The 22,635-nt window shown below is 24.2% G+C and overlaps 2 non-coding genes across 2 annotated transcripts; one reads left to right on the forward strand and one right to left on the reverse strand.

The window, feature by feature from the left end:
- Positions 1-15,540: 15,540 nt before the first annotated feature.
- On the forward strand, positions 15,541-15,613 carry TRNAK-UUU (transfer RNA lysine (anticodon UUU)). The gene has a single exon. It is a non-coding gene; the product is annotated as a tRNA-Lys (tRNA).
- A 6,361-nt stretch (positions 15,614-21,974) lies between these two features.
- On the reverse strand, positions 21,975-22,046 carry TRNAP-UGG (transfer RNA proline (anticodon UGG)). The gene has a single exon. It is a non-coding gene; the product is annotated as a tRNA-Pro (tRNA).
- Positions 22,047-22,635: the final 589 nt, after the last annotated feature.

Consider the following 22,635-nt stretch of genomic DNA (forward strand, 5'->3'; position numbering starts at 1 on the left):
AGAGTGTAAAAATCTGTGTCTAGTATTTGAAGTTCTTACAAATTTTTGACTCAAGTTACTTTGTAGACTCCTATCAAATACTTTTAAAGAGGCGAAAATTGTACCTATAAAACAAAAGTAGCTTTGAATACAACTAACTTGCAAAATTAATATTGAATAAAAGACATTCGAAAATACTCATTCTATGAAAAAATTGGCACATTTCTAAAATAGTTAATTTCTCATTTTTTTTACATTTATAATTTCTTTCATAAAATATATTCCGATTATTACATTTTTTATCATATTTTCTGTTGTTTTTCGCAAAAATACAATATTTTATTTCTAAAAACTATGATGAGAAAAAAATTTAATCGGATGATCAAACATATTTTTGTGAACGATAAAAAGAAGAACTTGAAATCATTAATAGAAATAAGAATAAAGAAAATTGATTTCCGAGTAATGTTCAAAATTGGAGGACAAGAAAATATGATCGTTGCGCAAATAAACACAAAAATTTACAGATGCAGAACACATAAGTTATACATCATAACATGTGGTGGTCAATAAATATAACAATATGTTTTTAATGAGTTGAATATGCCAAGTTAAGCAAGAATCATATCACAACGATAAGATTGTGAAAGACACTTGAATTAATATGTCTTAGATTTATGTATGCATGGAATAAGCTTTGAAAATAGGATAAGATAAATGAAAGTATAATAGTTTTGAGAAAGAAATTTGAACTATAGTTTACAGAAAAGATGATGATGAAGAAGGTGCGAAGAGAATATGACAAGAAGTATTATGCGAACTAGAGGATATTCAAATAATAGATTTTGATTGGAAAACCTTTTAGATATAAGACATGAAGGTTTAAAGATTTTAGGAGCAATTATTTTATTTTTGATATAGTTTAGATTAAAAAATGTATATAAGGTTTATAAAGGTATAACAATTACATGAAGATCCAATCATAGTTATGTATAAAACATACAAAAAAAAATTCGTTTGTGTGTTTATCTTTTTATTGAACCTATTTCAACTGTTTTTTGGGCTTAAAATTAGTCTCAAATTTAAAAATAATTCGAAATCCGGTTTAAAAGGTAAGTAATACAGCTTTGAATATATATTTTTGAACTACCAAGTATATTAATATTTTAGTAGATGAAATAATTTATGTCACACAATAAAATACTTTCCATTTTTATTCATAACTAATTTTTTATCCGAAATATTTCATGACAATTTTTTTATTTTGCAAAACAAGCATTTATTGTACGTTTTTTTTTTTAATATTACACCCATAAATATTGACAAATCACGTGAAAGTCATCTTAAAATATCAAATTTATCCAAACATCGATTAGTTGACTTTAAAATATATAAATACCAATAGTTTCTAAAATTAACATAATAATAAATAAGAAGAATGATAAAAAAACATTTTTCTTTATAAATTAAAAAATTATGTAATAGCAACAAACTGTAGAATGTACGAAACATTAAAACAGTAAATCTTGATTCCAAAATCTGTATTTATATTTTTGATGATATTTTATGGACATGTAACACTTAATATGGTATTAGGAGTGAAACGCATATCTTTTTTTATTTACATTTTTTTTCTTTTTAGCCTTACAAATTATTAATACACGTAAAATAGTATATAAATATGAAAAATTATATTTTTTTATTATCAAAGCTATATAAACATATATGATATCCAAGGATTAGTTAGAATCAAAAAATAACACTACCTGAATTGCTTTAAACTATTACACACCGAGATAAATCACATACTACCTTGCTGGTTTGATATCAGAGTAAACTAAGTTGAATACAAATACAACTAATTTTAATATATAGATTGAAGAAAATACAATGATCTTTAGTGTTATATCTGAAGATGGATAAAACATCTCAACACAAAAATAAAAAAATAATAAACATGATTTCTTACACAAAAAAGCTGAATTCATGAATTTTATTTGATAGTATTCTCGAAGTTTCTAAACAAAATCATTCTCTTTTTTATGTATTTACATGATATTTACTTTTGTTATTTATACAAAAGTTTTGATTAAATTATAAATAAAAAAACACATGGGCACTATGTCCTATAATTTTATGAAACGTTTATTTTCTATATATCGCATTTAAAACGATAAAGAATAGTTTGTAAAAATCATATTGCTTTTAATAATGTAGTAAAATATTTATGTTTAATTATGAATATTAAATTTTTAGAACTTTGTAAATATTTCTTGATAATACTTTAGAAAGCAGGATATATCAATTCTTATTTCCAACTAATCTTCTGTATAACCATCTTCTGTGGGCTATCTATTTTAAAAACTATCCACTTCAGTATATTCACGAAATGCTGCTATTTATACACCTCTTTCTACCACCATTAGCATCAATAGTCTACTATAGTGGTTTTTTTCCAATATATTTCACAAAATTTAAAATTCTGCGTTACTGAACACTATTTTATAATTATATTTTCTTTGTTAACATTTTTTTAATATAATGTTAATTTTAGTTTATCTTAAATGAATAATAGCTTAAAATTGAAACTTAGTTAAAATTGATATTATTTAACTATTGTTTGCTGTTGGTGTTTCTAAGTAACCACAATTACATCAAAGGCAATAGGATTATTCTAATCCAAAATTAGATGAGGAAATATTTGACATCTATTTGTAATCACCTAACAAGAAAAAGCGTTTTTTTTCAAAAAAAAAACTAGTGACGTGAAGAAGAAATTTTAATTGAACAAAAACCGCATTTATAAATTTTAAACCAACAAAAAAAAATTGCGTGAAATCCAAGAAAAAGGATAAAAAAATACATTCATTAATATTTAAGGGGTTAAATAGCTAATTAATTTTACATACTATTTTTACTCAAATTTTTCATCTCTATCACTAAACTTTAAAAGAAAAAAGATATTTCAATATAGAAAGGATTGATAACATAAAAATAGGCCACCAGAAACAGATTTTACGCCGAATATAACATATTCACCCATGGTGTAGATGCAAAAAAAACTAAAATTCAGTGAATAGGTAAAAAAAAGATTTTGTTAGATTTTTATATTTAATAGAATATAACGCTATTACCAGATAAAATTTCGAGATTTTATATCAGAAAATTTAACTAAAACCACCGTTAGTTGATAATATGATTTTTAATTCATGTCTTAATGGGTATTTACGCTCACTAAATTTGAATAATGGAGCAATAATAAGGTTTACAGAATTAGCCAGTAATAATCAGTGGAATGGAATTTGATAGGAAATTTATTGTATAAAAATATGTATGATGAGATATATATATTCTCATGTATATGCTTTTTATTGCTCTATACGTATTTAAAAAGCCTCTATGACAAAATGAGAAAAAATGATGAATATATTGAAAAAACAGCATTCCATGAAATTTATATTATAAGAAAAGGAAACACACGTATCCCGTTTATTTTCGATATTATACATAGTGATAACTTTATGGGTGTCTATTTTCTGCAGAAAAAGACTACAACTGTAATTTTCATATAGTTATTAATAACGAAATATTTTATATGATTTTCTAGATTTTTTTGAGACCATATAGAATAATATTTCAAAAAAAGTTTCTGATATTTATCTATCTAATAATCGCATATTATATGAGTAATAAATTATAAAACAAAATTTTAAAAATTCGTTGGAATTTTTTTAGGATATAAAATTATAAAGCACGCAAATTAAAAGCAGTGACTTTCAATAAATACTGATTGTTTTAAAGAACTAATTTTTTGAGGAATTACATTTTAATTTTGTTAAAATTAAGTATCTAAAAGTTATTAAAATAATTTACAGCTTATATATTCTACAGGTAAGCTAAAAATAATCAATGAAAATATATTAATGATAGAATATCCCCTTAAAATAACTTCAACATCATCTACGTACATATTTTAAGCATTCTATGCTTATTGGATTTTTTTAAGCAAAAAATCATCAAATTTAGGTATTTTATGGAAAAAATTTATGTTTGTATTTTAAATTAAAAGAACAAGTTTGTGACATTTGTGTATATATTAAATAGAACATATCATTTTTGTTAGGAAGAGTTTATCTAAAACTCACTCAAATATTGACTATTTATATTCGAAGATTCCAAAGAAAATAATTTACCTGCCGCTTATAAATAATATAATTAGACAATAAATATGCTGAAATTATATTTGAAATTTTACGAATAGTCCCGTTTCAGAATATATTAAAAATATAAAGAAAATCTTATCAAAGTCTATTTATTTTTATAGCTGTAAGTATACAATTTATTTATATACCTGCGATTTATAAGTAAAATTCAGGTTATTTTCTGTTATCATTGCAATTAAATTGATATACTTGGAATTCATCGAACTTTATTTCAAATTATTTGTCCCGTGGGGATACTAGAGAGCATATATGATTAAAATTAGAAGTTTATTGACCATTCAAGTATAATTTTATTCTTAGAAACTTAATTTTTAAGCTTTCAAAACTTTTGCGGGATAAGGGAATGCAAAAACATCTTGAAATTAAAAAAAATCAAGTTTTCTGCTGGATTCAAACGTAAAAATAAATAAAATATCCCGCAACGACAAGAGTATTTTCAGAAAAAACAAATAGCATAATTATTCAAAAAATAATAGACGACATCAGCAAAAAAAAAGTACGCTGTATTTTTATCATCATCCTGGGATTTTTTTGCCTATATGAGATATAACAGCATACTTTAAAATTATATAACATATCGATATTTTGTTTTAATTATAATATAAATTTTGATGATTAAAATAAGATCACAAGCGATATCTTGTAAAAACATACTTTGGAGTTTACATTATGCATAAATTATTAAATTTTAGCTAAAAAAATAAATGAACATGTAAAAATCTTATTAATATTATCGCGAGTTTATAAAAAAATAGATATGAATTAAAAAATGTATGGTTTTGATGTAATATCTAACGATATAGGCGAACACCTTGAACCAATGAGCACATTTTAAGATATATTAGAATATGCCTTACGAAGTATGTATTAATTTAAATGATAAAAAAATAGTAAGTTAATATTCTTTTACTATAGTCACAAATTATTTTTTGTTAGCATCGCGAAAAAAGAAATTCCGGATTAAAGAGATTTTAGCTTTATTTATAGAACGATATTGTAAGTTATGTTTTTGAAACAAACATCATGTTAGCGCATTTATTTCTTTGTTAATATATATTTTTATAATTATTATATATACTTATTCCATTCACTAAACCACTAACTTAAAATGAGCATCAATAGAAAATCTTCTATGAATATATCTTTGAAAAATCCATAGAATATTTTTTGTATAATTTTAACAGGCATATATTGAATCGATGCTAGTAGTTTTGACACAAGACTATAAAAGGTAACACTAAATGTTTATATTTTCATGCAGGAATTACATTTATTATATGTATATAGGAGAAAAACGGAAGAATAGAATAATATAAAAAGCTCTGCATCTATTTTAAAGAGTAATACTGATGATTTTAATATTAAAAAATATATATAAATATTCTGTAATCCCAAGGACAATTTTACGAGTAAAACAAAAAAAAATTATCGCAAAATAATTTATTCTGAGTGATAGACAGCGAATATCTTATTTGCAAAGTATTCGTTATAAGGTGTGATTTTTATTGAACTAAACTGTGATACTTTTCTAAAATCAAATTTAATTGATGAAAGTATATAAATGATCAGTAAATTACTACGGAAACATATATTATGTATTTAAAAGATTCACATTTATCATTTATCTTTGTTCATATTTTACAGCATAAAAAAAAATTATAAAAAAGTTAAAATTATTAAATATTTGATTTCTAAAATGAGGCGTAGATCATTCCGACAAGTAAATGTCGTATTTATTTGACAAATTTAATGTAAAAATCACATTGTGTGTGGTTGATCTAAACAATAAAAATGAAATTATTTGTGATTTTTTTGAAATATGAGGAAGAATTTTTACAATAAAGAGATAAATATTGTAATATTTATTTCAGAGCATCATATATGAAAGTGATTGAAAACTGGAAGTCGCTTATCCTGGATAATCATAAAATTATAAGGGTAGATAGAATTTTAGAATATGTAAATGGACGACCTCGATGATTTATCTTTATAATGAAGAGATTTAGATGAAGTTCATCTCGAATTTCGTATATAAAATGACGAACATACATATATTCATATAAATGTTGAGAGCTATTATGCAATTTTTTTATAAAAAGATCATCTTAATTTATCTATGAATATCGAGTTAAAGAGATACAACCATTCAAAAATTCTGAGCTTCACCATATTTTTTCCTTTTAAAAAGGTAAATAAATACATCTTCTCTGGTTTCAAAATTTTCGGTGTATATGAATTGTGAACGAAGAGCCTATAATCTGTAAACAAACACTTTACTATATTATACGTATAACTTACAGTAAAGATGGAAATAATTTGTTATATGACTAAAGCGAATTTGGCACCAATACGCAAATACAAATTGAGAATATAGATACATAGTCATCGTTAACTATTTTAAGTCATAAATTGTTGCGCTTATTAAAAATAAAAACGATGTTATGAATTTTTATTAAACAATGCTATTCGAATATAATGACACCCTGGCTATATAAAATCAAATAAAATGCGAATAATTTATGACCTTTTGCTATAATTTGTAATATTTATTAGAGTTAGGCGTTTAAAATATAATGAAATGAGTAAATAAGCATTAGAAAATATGATTATTGCGGAAATTTGATATAGAACAGAATAAACTAGTTTGAAGGAAGATATATTACGGGCGTAAATTTAATTTTATGAAGGCAGTAGATAAAAATATATGAAAAATTTTGAAAAAAATTCATTATTAGAGATTTAAATTAAAATACTAAAACACTGTGGGTGAATAACTTAGAAACATACAAAGCATAGATGAATCGAAATATATTTATAAACCATCATTAAAAAAATAGTTTTATTATGTGCTGATTTTAGCATTATAATTTTATATTTTCTCTTCGAGCATAACGTTATATATTTCCCGCATGAACGTCATATCTATACACATGATCACATCTTTTCGCTTAAATATCTTTCGATTCCTCTCCTTTCTTCTATCATTATGTATTTAAATATATTAATATAAAAAAGGCTTGAATTACTCATTAAACAGTATTATAAAAATTTAACAAGATAATGATTAAAGAATGTGTGATAATATGGGATATTAGGGTAAAAAATCGCACATTATATATATAAATATTGAGAGATTGCAATGGGAAGAAGCATATATAAAAATAATAGAACTGAGAAAGACATTAATGTGGAATAACTATGAAATAAAATATAATTTTATATAAATATACGAGTTATAAAGCAGATATTATTTGAGAATCATTCAAAACTCCTTCTTATATGACTAAAAAATAGGTAATTTACCCACAAAGGCAAACCAACATTCTAATTCATAACCCAGTTTATACATACACATGTTATTTAGCTGGCAAAAAACTATGCTAAACTCTAATACGCAATTAAAATGAGCAATATCAAAAAAACCTTAGACGCCTGTGAATTATATATTATTATATTTTAAAGCTTTGATAACACACATATTTTTAGTCATGTTTTTTATCATTTTGTATGGCCGTAATATAAAATTGTATAGTTTTTGTATTATTTTTTGTTTTAAATTGAATTTTTATGATATATTTTCAGATTTAATTAATATCAGAAAATACTATGCATCAATCTACAATTTATATTTAATTCCGATACATGACCCCCGTTTTTAGGATATAACAAGATTATGTATTATAAAATATTAAATCTTTTGTATTTTTGTACTGTTATCGTTTCTTTAAAAATGTGCATATTCATTTTATTTGTGATATATTTGTTTTCTATAATTTAAACTTCGATATCATCTAATAAATTATATTGTTCTATACATTTTTTGAATATAAATCATATTACAACTTTATAGAAGTTACGAAAAAAACAGCGAGTTTTACGTAATACGCGGCTAAGAATAAATTTTCATGCATTTTGAAATAAAAAAATCTTTAGTTATTTCATAAAATTTTACATGTTATTATTTTAGGATTTAGTTTACATTGTTAAATGCTAAAATTCACTAGATAAATCCCGATTTTTAGTGCACACGAGATTGAGATCCCTTTAAAAATAAAATTATTGATAAAAATGTCAAATATGGGGTAAAAATATCGTCGAGCGTAAATTTAAATGCAACACACATGTCAAAGAACTCCTAGTATCATATTTAACGCCAAAAATTTATTTTTTGGAGCTAAAGGAAATATTAATATATTATTAAAAGAAAATAGTAAAGTATTGAAAAAATTATTATAAGAAGATTTGAAGTCTTAATCGAAAATTAAATAGTAGCTAAATCAAAAAAGGGTAAAATTAGTAAATAAGTTATTAAAATAACAGTTTTGAAACCCCGTTAAATTTTGTAAAAAACGGGTAAATAATGGTATATGAATCTTAATAAATATTTTCTATTATAAATTCTATAAAATTTTTAAATTTAATATTCTAAAATATCTAGAGGATTTTCAAATCTTTAACCCGGGTCATATCACTTAAATGACCTTTAAAATCCAACTTTAATAGCCTCTGTTGTCAATATATTATATTGGTATTATTATTATTATTTATAGATGATAATGGCTAATGTTTACTTCTTTCGCTATAATTTATATATAATAAGAACAAAATAAGTGTTTTCTAATTTCTTTAACTATTTATTTATTTTTATTAAAAATTTAGAGAACTATTAATTTTATTATACTTAATTTAAATTTTATTTCTTATTTATTTTCTTTCAAACTTATTCATGTGTAATTTAAGTTCTATTAAATTGAATACATGAAAAGCATGAATATTTGCTCAAAATACTTAATATTTTATTTAATAATTGAAAAAAATAACTGTATAACGTATATTTAAAAATTTTTGGCGCTAAAAATTAAAAAAAACTTCAATGATTTTTTATCTTAACTAAAATATTCTATGAAAAATTAAAGCGTCTTATATTTCATATCTGTGTTTGTTTTTTTTTTCAATACAGTCTTTAAAAAATTTTCCTGGATTTGCTATATAACAATTATTTTTGATGTATTTTCTATCAGCCTCAATACAAGCGATTCTGCGAGCTTCAAAACATGCATCTCTAACAGCAATTTTACCACAGCACATATTGTAATTAAGTGTAGGAAATTTTTCTATGTAATTACGAAGCTTTTTCTTCTCTATGCAGCGATCTTCGAATTCCGGATAAATGTTTTTTATTGCTTCAAAATTCTGAAATAACCCAAAATTCTTACACTTCCTATTATTATGGTTTTGAATTCTTGTGGCTTCACTCGAAAAGTACATTTTAGCTAAAGCCGTAACATTAAAAATTACGTATAGAAACAAAATAAAACAATATATTTTAGTATTCATTATATGAATATATTTAGCTGTATTTATATTTTTTAAAATCAATAAACAGAAATATTTTATATCAGATTTATAATATGATCTTTCCCAATTAATTGCAAAAAAAACCGATAAAGAAAATTTTAAAAAAAATAATTTATACCTAGATTGGAAATTTAAAAATTTAAAGCAATATTAAAAAAAAATTATATTTAAATTATTTAAAAAATTTTTATTGGCATATTTAAGGGTATCATAATATATAAAAGAATTCAAAATTTGAAGAATGTACATTCATTTAGTTTAATAAATCTTTTTTTGTTTAAAAAATATATATTTATTTATACAGGCTTCTTATATAAAAAAATATATGATATTGATAAAATAACATTGGTACTTCATTTAAAAAGAGCTTTTTATAAAATAAAATGTACCATATTTAGACAATATTTAAATTTAAAAGTCTGCCTACATGTTGATATTCTAAATAACAGTCAGCCTATCTGTTTTTATTTATAAAATACAAAAATTTCATTAAAAAAATCAGACTTTTATTTGCAAAATATATATAAAAAAACACAGAAAAAATTTCATTTGTAACCAAAAAAAATTTATAAATTTGTAGGCAAGATTGTGAAAAACATATATGCTTTTAAGAATGTAAAATATATTTTTTTGAATTCGATTTTTTTTCCATGATGGAATTTTTAAATAAACGAATTCATTGGTTTCAGGCAATAAGTAAGTAACAATATAAAGATTAATCAAAAGTTTTTATAAAAAGATCCAAGAAGTGAAATTTCCGTAATTTGCAAGAACAGCTTGCAAAATTTCTTTCATGGTTTGAGAAAAGAATAGCCTTCTAAATTGGGGTAATGCATTTTAGAAATTTTAAATTAGCTCTTTTGAATTTTCTGCTGTATTCCTTTAAATTATTCAATTGGGAATAATAATAACATCAAAAAGATTTTTGCGAAAAACATGTCTAATATTGCCTAAAGAATCCAATTCTTTAAATGCGGAGATTACTGCCTAAAATAAACCATTAAATATATGAAACTCATCAATAAAAACAGCATAAGCGTATACTACCATAATAATCATCACAAAAAAACTTGTTATTTTGAAATGCATCAGATTTACTTTGAGGACTAGCAATAAATTTCTTCCTTTGTAGTTTTATATTGTACATTTATGTTATGGCAATAATTTTCACCGAAAAGTAGTATGAATCTTAAAAACATATATTCCATAAAATATTCCGAATGATAGCTTCTATAGTCTATTTGTATTTCAAATTAGCTTATAAATAGTAAATTATGGCATTTTTGCTTATTACCCTAAATACTTATTATCGCTTGTAAAGATATTTACCATTTTTCTGCTTAAAACTAGATTATCAAGACCATTGAAAAATTTTATGGTTACAAAAATATAAAATAATATTAAAGAAGAAAATTTTTATGCAAAAAGAGGCTTTAAATATATTTTTATTTCTTTAATAAAGTTTAACATTATAAGTCTTTATATATATTTTTATATCTTCACTCTTATTTTTAATATTTTTTAATCAAATTTAACATTGAAAAGGTTTTTTAATATATTTTTGCTTCTTCACTATTATTTTATATATTTACTAATCAAATATAACATTCTAAGTCTTTTAATATATTTTTCTTTCTTCACTATTATTTTTAATATTTGGAATCTATTCATCTTTTAAAAATATGACAATTTGTGATGAGTGTTATCGTTTGCATGCATATTTAAAGTTGCTAGTTAAATTATTTTCCAGCTTAAATATTAAAGTTAAAAAACTTATTTAATTCGATTTCTTAATAACGGTTCTAAAAATTCATAATTTAGACCGATTTAAAGGTAAGAGAAGACCTTACATCAATTACATTTTTGTATGTATATAAAAATAAATACGATTACTAGATTATAATATTTAATCGATAGATATGTTTTAATCTGGAACAAAATTAGCTGCATGTTAAAATTATTTAATAGAAATCGCATTTACATGGTTTCTGTTTGTATTTTTTAGCAATAGAATTATCAATTTCGCCTTTATTATATCCTTATAAATAGCTTAAGAAACAATATTAGAGCAGTATTCATGTACTATAGATGCAAAATGATAATATTAGCACTTTTTTTGTATTTACGATTGTAAATAAATCATTATTTTGAATTTTCATATTCATACTTTTGGATTATTTAAATTTATTTCGGATTAAGTGGTTTTATGTGCAATTTATTTGCTTTTACAATTCAGTAATTACATAATTTTGTTTTAAGTATCAAAATTGATTTCAAATAAATTGTTTGAATTGGTATAAATTAATAGATGATGTATTTCGATAGTTTTTATTTTATTTCAAGTCACCTTTAGCATAAATATACCTTGGCTATTCTTTAAAGATTTTATCCAATTGTGCAAGACAATTTTTTTACTTAACTTGATTGAAATAGTATTCTGTATATAAGGTTTACCATATCGGAGAGATATTTTTTTTCTTTTTTTGGCAATAAATGTGTCTGGTTTGTACTGTAAAATATTGAGCAGATTTATCTACACAAAAATATCTTAGATAAAATATTCTAAGATAAAGTAAAAAAAATAACTATATTAGACTATTTAAAACGCTATTTATCAAATTTATTGAAAAATTTATAAATATTTTTGCAAAGTTAGATGATACATATCTGTAAATAAGAGGAAAGAATGAATTTTTTGGATTAATTAACATCATTTCTTGTAATTTATATCTGATAGAAGACCCACATATAAATTTAGAAGTAGATGATTTTTTTTTCGTTATTGGGCTGGCGTATTTTCTTGTCCTCGATGTGTTAATTTTTAGCCTATGTAAAGGAATTATGTTTTGGAAAGAAATTATCGAACACAAAAAATCATTGTTTAAAATCAAGTATTTTAGCCCATTTAAAAGAACCCTTGTAAAGGAACGAAAATTTTTTTTTGTCATGTAAATATTACTGTGGTCAAGTTTTAGTATTAACATAAAATAAAATAATTTAGGTGATAGATTACAATTTGTCTATTTAAATTCAGAGTGTTTTAGAATATCTAAAAATAGCCGATTTTATTAGAATAGAACAATCTATTCAAGTTCTAAGTTTATAATCACCTCTTTAAGTTTACAATCCTTTATCTTCTTCTTTTTTAGGGTATTTATCTTGTCATATTCTGCCCGAATATTACCACTTTTATTTCTTACTGTTTTTTATCATTTATATAGATAATTTATTTTTGTTCATGATAAAATTTTTAGGGAATCTTTTGTGAATAGTTCTAATCAGGCACTTGTATTGATTTTCTGGGTTGAATTGAACGAATTACAGATAAAAGATTTTAAAAATATTACGTTGCATAGCTAAGACATAATCATCTCAAATCGATTCATTAATATAGAAATGAGAGCAGCCTAATTATTTTATGCTGAAAAAATATTCTTTGAGCAAACGCAAAATAGTCTGTGTATTTGCATAATTCTGTAGATATAATGCCACAAAAAAGAAGAGTACTATAATTTAGAGCTAAAGACACATGAAGTATGAAAAATTAAGACAAGACGTTGAATATAGGGATATATAGTCATAACCAGTTTCAAATTTTCACAAAAATATCATATAGTAATATAATTAACTTTTTAAAATATCTGTTAATCTAAACTTTTGAACTACTTACTCTACTATCATTTATTTACATGCTAACGTAATTAAGGCAAGTTTAGTCATATGATTTAAATTGTAATTACATCAAGATTTGAATGACAATGATAATCATTCATATGGTTTAGGTCAATATCCATAAAATATTTCTGCATAATAAAGTTATTAGTAGTACAGTTTATAAATAAAATTATTTTAAATTGACAAAAATTGATTATTGATAAAGTTTTAGTCACAATGCCTTTTTTATTCATTACATATAATATATTTTTACCAAAGTCTCTAAAATGATCAAAATTTTAATTTATTAGATACATTGATCTGACGTGGCATATTATACTCGATTCTTGTTTCAAGCATTCCTTGATTTTATAATGCTCATATAAAACACATGAAATACACACATTGCGCATATATTATTTTTAAATTGTAAAATAACAAACAAAATCACAATTTTACTTAATAATGTGCTTGTGTTTGATTGTCTCGATTTTGTAACTCCGAATTCTGAGTCATTAATTTAAAATTTTTAAATTTTCTCGTAAAAAAAACCTTTTATTCATTAAAACTATTTTTATTCTGTTTACAGGAAGTTCTTTAGCTTTATCTTGATTTTTTGATTATTCCAAATATTGCTGAAAAAAAACCAAATCTGAAACTATAGAAGTTTTTGGCAGTACAGGTGTATTTTATAGTATACAGCAGAAATTTTCTGACTTATTTTTTTTTAAATTATAATTGTCCAATGCATCTAGCAGCACATGTATCCTTTGATTTATATCTAAATGGCGGATATTTATCAAAAATTAAAATTTTGTAATCTTGGCATTTTTCATGTCGATCTTCTATTCATTTTTTAGATTAACCAGCTGGTCAATAAATTTAGACTATATTTGCCCATAAAAAAATATATTTTTTGCCATTTAAATTTGTTCGATAAAAACTTTAGTTTGTAGATGAAATTGATTAGCTAATTAAAATTTTTTATTTATTCATTAGTACAATATTCTATAGCTCTTCTTCTTTAAATAGTTGTTTATTCAAGTATTTCACCCAATTATATTGTTTATGGGATGATTTTGCTTCGGTAGACTTTTAACTTGTTAATATACAACTTATGATATTTTATGATCACCACTATCCTATTTTATGACATATGGTATCATACGTGTTAAGGATTTGAAATTAGGGGGATTTCATTAGCTAATATATCTTTTTTTTTATTTATAACATTAATCAGATGATTTTCGCTCGTTATTTCAGTTTCTGTAAATATCCTCAAGGGTTTTTATTTTAATAATGCATAATTTTATCTTGCGGGTGGCGAAAATCATATTTATGTTTTTATTCTAGTATCTACGTTTATTACTATTATTTAGTTCTGTTTTTTTCTTAAATAAATATCTTCTGATTGATTGTAATTTTGTAAGCTAAATTTTTTTGAGAACATAAATAATTTGAATACACTTTAATAATTCATGATGCTTCTGCTTATAGTTATATCGAAAAAAATCTTTACATCTACTTGTAAAGTGATCAGTAGCTTTATGTATTTCCGTAGTGTTGGCATTTGACTTTTCTTCAAAAATCATGTTTCTATATCGATTAAAGAAAAGCTAGCCTATTCCTTTGAATTTACACATTTGATTCTTAACCATTTTAAAGATCTAGATCTATCGATAATTGGAGTTAATATTGATTTCATTTGTTTTTATCGCAAAAAAGGATTGGAAACATAAGTTTTTATGGATATATAAGACTTGAAGAACAAAAAAAATATGATTTGTTTATATGTATATTTATTTATTTATGAGTCAATTTTATTTTTAGCTATTTAATATTATTCAAGTAAAACTTCTGAATGCTCTTTAGAGCAGATATGACTATTATTTCTTCAAAATTCACCATCTCAACAATCTTTTTCATCCACCTTCTTATTTCCAGACTTATTGTTAAAGTGCCTTTATCATCCTAGTGTTTGTGCATATGCCTCAGTTGGTATTCCTAACTCCTTAATATGCGATTTATTGGATAAAAAACGTAATTATATATATACATAATAATCCAAACGCTATTTTTTCATTTGAATTGGCATGTTTGCTCGGGCAAAACTTTGGATTACTCTATATTATAGATTTTATGTATATTCTTTTCAAGCACATAATATTTACAGTCTTATAAAATACATATCTAAGTTCAAGACTAATATATTCAACTCTTTTTCTATCATTTAAGAACTTATAATGACTTTTTTTTATTATATACATGTTGCCGCTTATAAACATAAAATAAATAGAATACCATGGTTGATAATATATTTCTCCATGCCTCCTTAGCTCAATCGGTAGAGCGTTCGGCTTTTAACCGAAAGGCTGTGGGTTCGATCCCCGTAGGGGGCGATGTTTTTAAAATTCGTACAAAATAAATAAATTATTTATAAAAGAAGTTTGGCAATCAATTAAAATAATCTATGAATTTATGAACAGAAGACATAAAATAAATTTAAGAATCTTCAAATTATAAATGCGATGAATTTAGATTTTCGAATGACCATATAATTTTTCTATACTTTTCCTGATACGAGATTACAAGCTGTTCAAGAAGATCTATACTTTTTACATTGAATAATTTTATAATTTTTTTTTTCAATTTAGGATAGGGGGTGGTATGGTTGAGTGGTTTATAAGTCGGACCTCAGTGTGAGGGGTCGCGGATTCCACCCACCCCACTAATTTCCAAAACGAATTTACTCTCAAGAAAAATACACAAGGGGCGGCCAGTGAACAATAAAAGATAAACCCTAAAGCATTGACAAGCCATGAGAAATAGGAGGTTGCTGTGTAAACCGTTTAACTGTGTCTCCAGAATGAAAAAGATCCCACACCGTTCAGCAAGGATATAGGTAAGTGTAGATTGTGGTTGTAACTTGACACTCTTAGCGATGAACAGTAGACAGAATCTCATTCCCTCCACATAATGACTGCCGACTATGAGAAAGGGTCGAATCCACGGTGATTATGGGTGACAATGAGTACTGGGGGAGTTCCACAGAGAGACGCATCAGTTAAGCAATAGTTCCTATTAGTATAAAGCGAACTTCCTAAAAGGTAATAGAAGTAAAACATAAATAAATAAAGTAAATTCAATTAGAATTTTTTTTACAATTTGCTCTTTTAATATTATTTTTACCTTACAATGCTGAAAAGGTAGTTGTTCAATTTTATATGAAATACCATTTAAAAATATTGTGCTGTACATAAAAAGGGATTAATGGGCCTTTAATAAAATTTTAAAGAAATGCTGATTATTGATACGATTAAATTAGTTCGCAGTAGCAACAATGCCATTGCAATTTCCACTGCTCGTTTTTTTAAAATTTAAGTCGTTATAATTACAAATATAGTTCAATATGCCATGTTACGCATAAAAAATGTCTGATAAATATAATTAAAATATTAAATTTACAGGTTTTTTTATATCTTTAATTAGTTTCAAGCCATTTCTTTTGATCTCATTAAATTTATACCCTGTGATGATAATACTAATAATTTTTGAAGCAGAGAATTTAAAGGCAAACACGAATATCCACGCTATTTTTGAAAAATTAAGGCTAGCAAAGGATCATATAATTGAAAGAGTTTTATCAAGTGGAATGGAGATTGTAGAGCATGATATATCCATAGGTATTTTTGAGAAAAACATTATAGACACACACATCCAAATCAAAATAATAGATGAAGAAAATGAAAATATCCTTGATTCTAGATATAACAAAAATATTATTAAAGATGACTCAAAAGAAATAATATTAAAAGCTGATAAATCCGAAAGCAAACAAAGTTCTTGTTTTAATGAAGAAAATACCAATAAAACATACATAAATTATCCCGTTGTAGATGGACATGTCATATGTAGAAAGGAAGTGATACGTGATGTTTTAGGAGTAACACTTACAGAAACTTTATATAATCTATACAACTTCCATAAAGTATATTTGAAAGGAATAACAGTTAAGGATTCATCGGGCAAAAAGATAAAGCCCATAATCGATATTTTTGTTTACCAAAAACCCAATTTAAAAGTAAGATACGTGCATTTAGATTACTTAAAAAATACAGATGAAGTTTTAGGCCAAAACAAATGTAGATATGAAGATTACAATTATGAAAATGTGGTTCGAGATAAAATGCTTCTGTGCAATACAGATAATGAAATAATTCTGAGCTTACTTAAATCGCAAGTTCTTTATTTTAAAAACAATACAACTAATATAGTATATAGAATTATAAATGTAGAGAATTGTATATATATCGAATCCATAAGTGATTCATTGATGTATAATAATAGCGCATCTATGTACTTGAGTGATTCAATAAAAAATACAGAAATAATAAAATTGATAAAATCTTGTAAATTTTACAATGAAAGGGCATTGATAGATGCCTTCACAAATCAGATTTTAACAACAAATATAAGTTCAAATTTTCATTTATTTATCAAAGAAAGCACGAAAAATTTGCGCTCTGTTTTATTGGATAATTTTAAGGCTCTGCTATGTGGATTACCTGATTTTAGTGATCATAGAAAAAAATATAATGAGAAACTACATAAAATATATCAAAGTATAACAGAAAGAGTCAGCCATAAAAGAAGAAAATTTGATAGAAATATTCCTGATATAAAACAAAATTCATCATATCTAGACATTTATGAGCCCCCTAATATTAACAAATGCCCAGCTGGGAGTTTAAAAAATATTATTTTTCCTAACCCGAAAAATTAAAAATGATGCTTATAAATTTATTTTTATATTAATAAACCCTACCTAGAGATCGCACTATTTATTTTTGTAATTTTAAAAATTCCAGGACTCAATGCTTATTTAAAAACATAGTGAAGGTTATGAATACTATAAAATATTAAAGATATTTAAAGGTGGTTAACTTTATATAATTAAAAAGGTTTAAGTGTTTGAATATAAAGTAAATGGCGAATAAATTATTTTTATAACATTTTTTGTGTTAGTAGATGGGGCTGTATTTAGATGTATAAATACATAATAATTGCGTTTAAACAGACATAATATCTTAATTTACAATTTTATTTTTTTAAATAAAAGTTAAACGGAATTTTGAATTATGTTTTCATGAATTTAAGCTCTATTTTTAAGGTTTAAATTTACCTTTTACTTAAGTATATATGTTAATTTATTGACATAAAAAGTGCATTTTGATTTTTTTAAATACTTTATATCCATCTTTACACTAAAATAAAGCTACCCCACTGATATAGATTACATTGCTTGACATATGCAGAACGTATTGACTTTAAAGTAGCCTATATATGGCCATATCACGATAGTTATTATTTATTAAAATATTTTCCTGCACCTATTGTCTATTTTAATGCCTATAAATTAATTTTAATTACCAGCATATTTTATAAATCATGAAAACAAAAAAAAGAGTGAGGAAGTCAATTTAAATTGTAAAATATCAAAAAAATGTAAGTTTTATTTTCGATTATTTATATTTAATGTGTGTTATAAACGCCTTAAAACTTATTTTTGCTACCGTTTTTGATTTTTTGTTTAAAAATTTAACAAAAACTACTAAACCGCTCTAAACACTTGAATAATGTAACAGAAGTTGATTTCTATGAATTTTACAGCCAGAAGCCAAATATCCGGCGAAATTTTTGCATTTTCCTTTGTAATTTAAGCTTTTGTATTATTTTTTACGCCCTTACAACATTATCTTAAGGTTAAAAAAGGCTAAAAATCATAATAACTATAAAATCATATAAAACCAAAATTCGTAGTTGTTTATACTATAGAGCTGCAAATCTCAGAATATAAGGAAAATTTATTTTCTTCTTTTCCTTGTAAGCCTCCGTGTTTTTTGTCGATCCAAATAGATTATATATGTATTATGTGTGTACAGGTGTTGGATTTTGTTAACTGTAATATAGGATCCATTGCACAAAAATTAAGCTTAGACCATATAAAATTCGGCATTAGAGATCTTATAGATTCTTTGGCAAGTTGTAAAGTGGTCTTAAACTAGATATGTCTTTTAATTTTTTAAAAATATTTTTCTTTATACAGAACACACTTATGAACCTTTTTTTGTATGGCAGCTTTTTTTTTAATTGACTTATTGTCGAAAGTTCGGATATGTATCTACGAACATAAATTTTTTTTTAACCTAAAGCCATAGTCATAATGTTATTTGTAATCACATTCCAAATCTTTGAAAATTTCCTATTATAAGTGATTATTTTATTCTAAAAACCAAAACACTATGCATAAGAAATAAATAAAAATAAATAATTTATTTTAAATTCAAGATAAAAAAAACCTTTATTTACTAAAGAATAAAAGCTTAAAAATGAAAATGCCAGAATATTCAGGTTTGATTGTCTTAAAAAATGTAAAATTCAAGAAAATTGTCATGGATTTATTACTGGTTGTTTTTTTCTGTTGATCTGCTGCTTATAATGCTTATCTATATATTTTGTCACCTAGTTTTAGATTAATAAATATAATTTATTTCTAAACATGATTTAAAAATCTTGAAATTATAGATTATGTTTATTAAATTTGCTGCTAAATAAATTAATCGTAATAAATTTCTTGTAAATAAAAAAATGTATTTTTTTCTAAAATTTATGTGAACAAATGAAAGAAAAACATCCAAAAATCCATAAAAATTTTAAATTATAAAGATTATTAAAAAAGATTCTGTAGTATAAAAATACCAAAGAAATATAATATTTTTAAACGTGTAAAAATTTATTGAAAATTCTTTTTTCTGAAGTTTGGTATATAATTTCAGACAACCTAATTTTCTTGTTGATTTAGGCTTATTTAAGAAAGATTTTATAAAATAGATCTGTTTCTGTTCTTATACATAACCTAGGTTTACATAATCCACACAATATAAATAAATAAAACAGACACCTAAAAAAATTGATGAAATTGCCTTTAAAATTCTAACGCTTCATAATATATACAAATAGCAGATATTTAGAATTGTTTAAACACAAAACAACTTTTATGTGTTATTACAGCTTGATTATCGGGGTAGAAGACTCGCAAAAACACCCGTTCATCTAAAACTGCGCTAGTTGTAGTGGTTTTATATATCCATGCGAGAGCTATTCTTAAAAAAAGAACAAGCCAACTTGATACAACCATTTTATATTGCGTCGCAAACTAAATAAAAATAAAAATTGGTAAACGTCTGTAATGATGATATATATTAATTAATGTCTATTAAAATGTATGTTTTAAGACAATATGCTAGGTAAAAACAAACCAAGCGAGCTATTATAAAAATAAACATTCTGAAAATTAAGAATAAGATGAAAAAAATACAAAAAAAAATAAAATAAAGCTAAAAAAGTTGGTTTTTACAGTAGGCTATCTTAAAAGAATTTTGTAATTTCTATTTAATTCAAATTGATCTTATTTATGCGGTAAAGGTAATTTTTTGCTTTTTATAGTTGTTCAAATAAAACTTTAGATTGCTCTATATAAAGGATTTGGTTGTTGCTTGTTTACCCCTCATCATATTTACAATCTTCCTCGATGTATATTCTTCTCTCAAAACTTATTAGTTCAAGCGTCTTCCCTAATCCTATTGTTTATGCGTATGCTTCCGCTTTAGTTGGTATTCCTAACTCCTAATATACGATTTATGATATTTTGTAACAAAAAAATCCCAAGTTTACTTAATTCAAAACATTTTATAGAAAATAAAGTATCATTGTATTCCATTAGCTTTCTGAAGTTGTTCTTAAAAATGATTACCTATAGAAATATTGATTCTTTTGAAACAAATATATTTTTAATGCATGCATGGGATCTAGTGAAAACACAATATCATAATATGTATTTGATAAAAACTCGGAGTCATAAACCAAATCGAGGCATATATTCAAACTATAGGATTGAAGAAAATTCTTTAACTAATCGGACTTGAAAAGAGTAGAGGTATATAAGAAGATGCAAGAGAAGAGGATAAATCCAAGAGTTATATAGGATGGACCCACGAGAAATCAATCAAATTATGGTGAAAAAAAAATTTAACATTTTTATACCAAGATTAACCCATAAGTAAATTTTTTTTTTCTGGAATTTGTTTCACATAATTTATTTTGACAATTATTGGTTTCAGCTTAAAAATTAGTAATTGTTTACAATTTATAATTTCTAGTCCATAACATGGTGATTATCAGCAGAAAATATAAAAATAATTTTTCTAATCGCCCACATTTATAAGATAAATCACATCAAGAATTATCATTTATAAACCAAAAATATTGTTTACTCGGTTTTCAGCGTTACTAAAATTTTAAAATAAAACTCCCATTGTATTTAGCCATTCATCCCATGCAATAACATTATAGTTTTCAAATGATAATACTTTAATAAGTTTACAAGAATGAATTTTTATAGAATAATAAAATTATAGTCCATACATACCAAAATACATGATAGTATAACTTGCAAAATTAAAATTTCTATTTTAGGACCGAAATTCAGTGTAGATAATATAATAGTGGATTTAATTTGCTGTGAGTTCTTTACCAGAGTATATATGATATGTAAAAATATCTTAGACATACTAGATTCATATTAAAGTTAGATTTCTACTAATTAAATTATTATCTTACTTTCGTTTTTAATTATTATACAGGTATAAGCTCAATAAATAATATAATGCTATTTTGTCTAAAATAAGTCGACAAAAAAGTGGGCCACGCCAGGGCTCGAACCTGGAACCACTCACACCCAAAGCGAGAATTATACCATTAAACCACGCGGCCTTACAAATATGTAAGGCATAGTATATATATTACGTATTTCTAACTTCAATATTTATATAAAAAATGAAAATCCAAACAATTGAGTACAATTGGATGTATATGAGCGAGTTGAGAATTAAAATGAAAGTGTTATCATGCATACAAATATTAATGAGGCTGTAAGATTTCATTTATAATTATTTAAAGTAAAAAATGTACTAGAAATTGTGTGAGTTAGACGAGTCTTAGCAGGCATATAATATAGTAGAATAGAAGCAAGATTAAATGTAGAGAATATTAGAAAAAAAACAGAATTAGAAGAATCATAATAGGATTAAGAAGAATTTTGAATCAACTTGAAGAGAAGAAGTCAATATAGAAAATTACGAAGATAATCAACTTGGAAGAATCATAATATCGCAGAGAAACACTTGAATTAATAATTATTGTAAGAAACATATGTATAGAGAAGATCATTAATAAGAAATAAGCATAATAAGGTTGCGAAGACACTTAAATCAATAATTCACATAAGAATAACATGCACTGAAAAATCGGGAATAGAAACAACCAGGAAGATGCATAATAAAGTTTAGAAAACAATTTATCC

Source organism: Rhyacophila brunnea, unplaced genomic scaffold (assembly GCF_057557595.1).
Source record: "Rhyacophila brunnea isolate RB1 unplaced genomic scaffold, BYU_Rbru_1.0 scaffold_40, whole genome shotgun sequence".
NCBI lineage: Eukaryota > Metazoa > Arthropoda > Insecta > Trichoptera > Rhyacophilidae > Rhyacophila > Rhyacophila brunnea.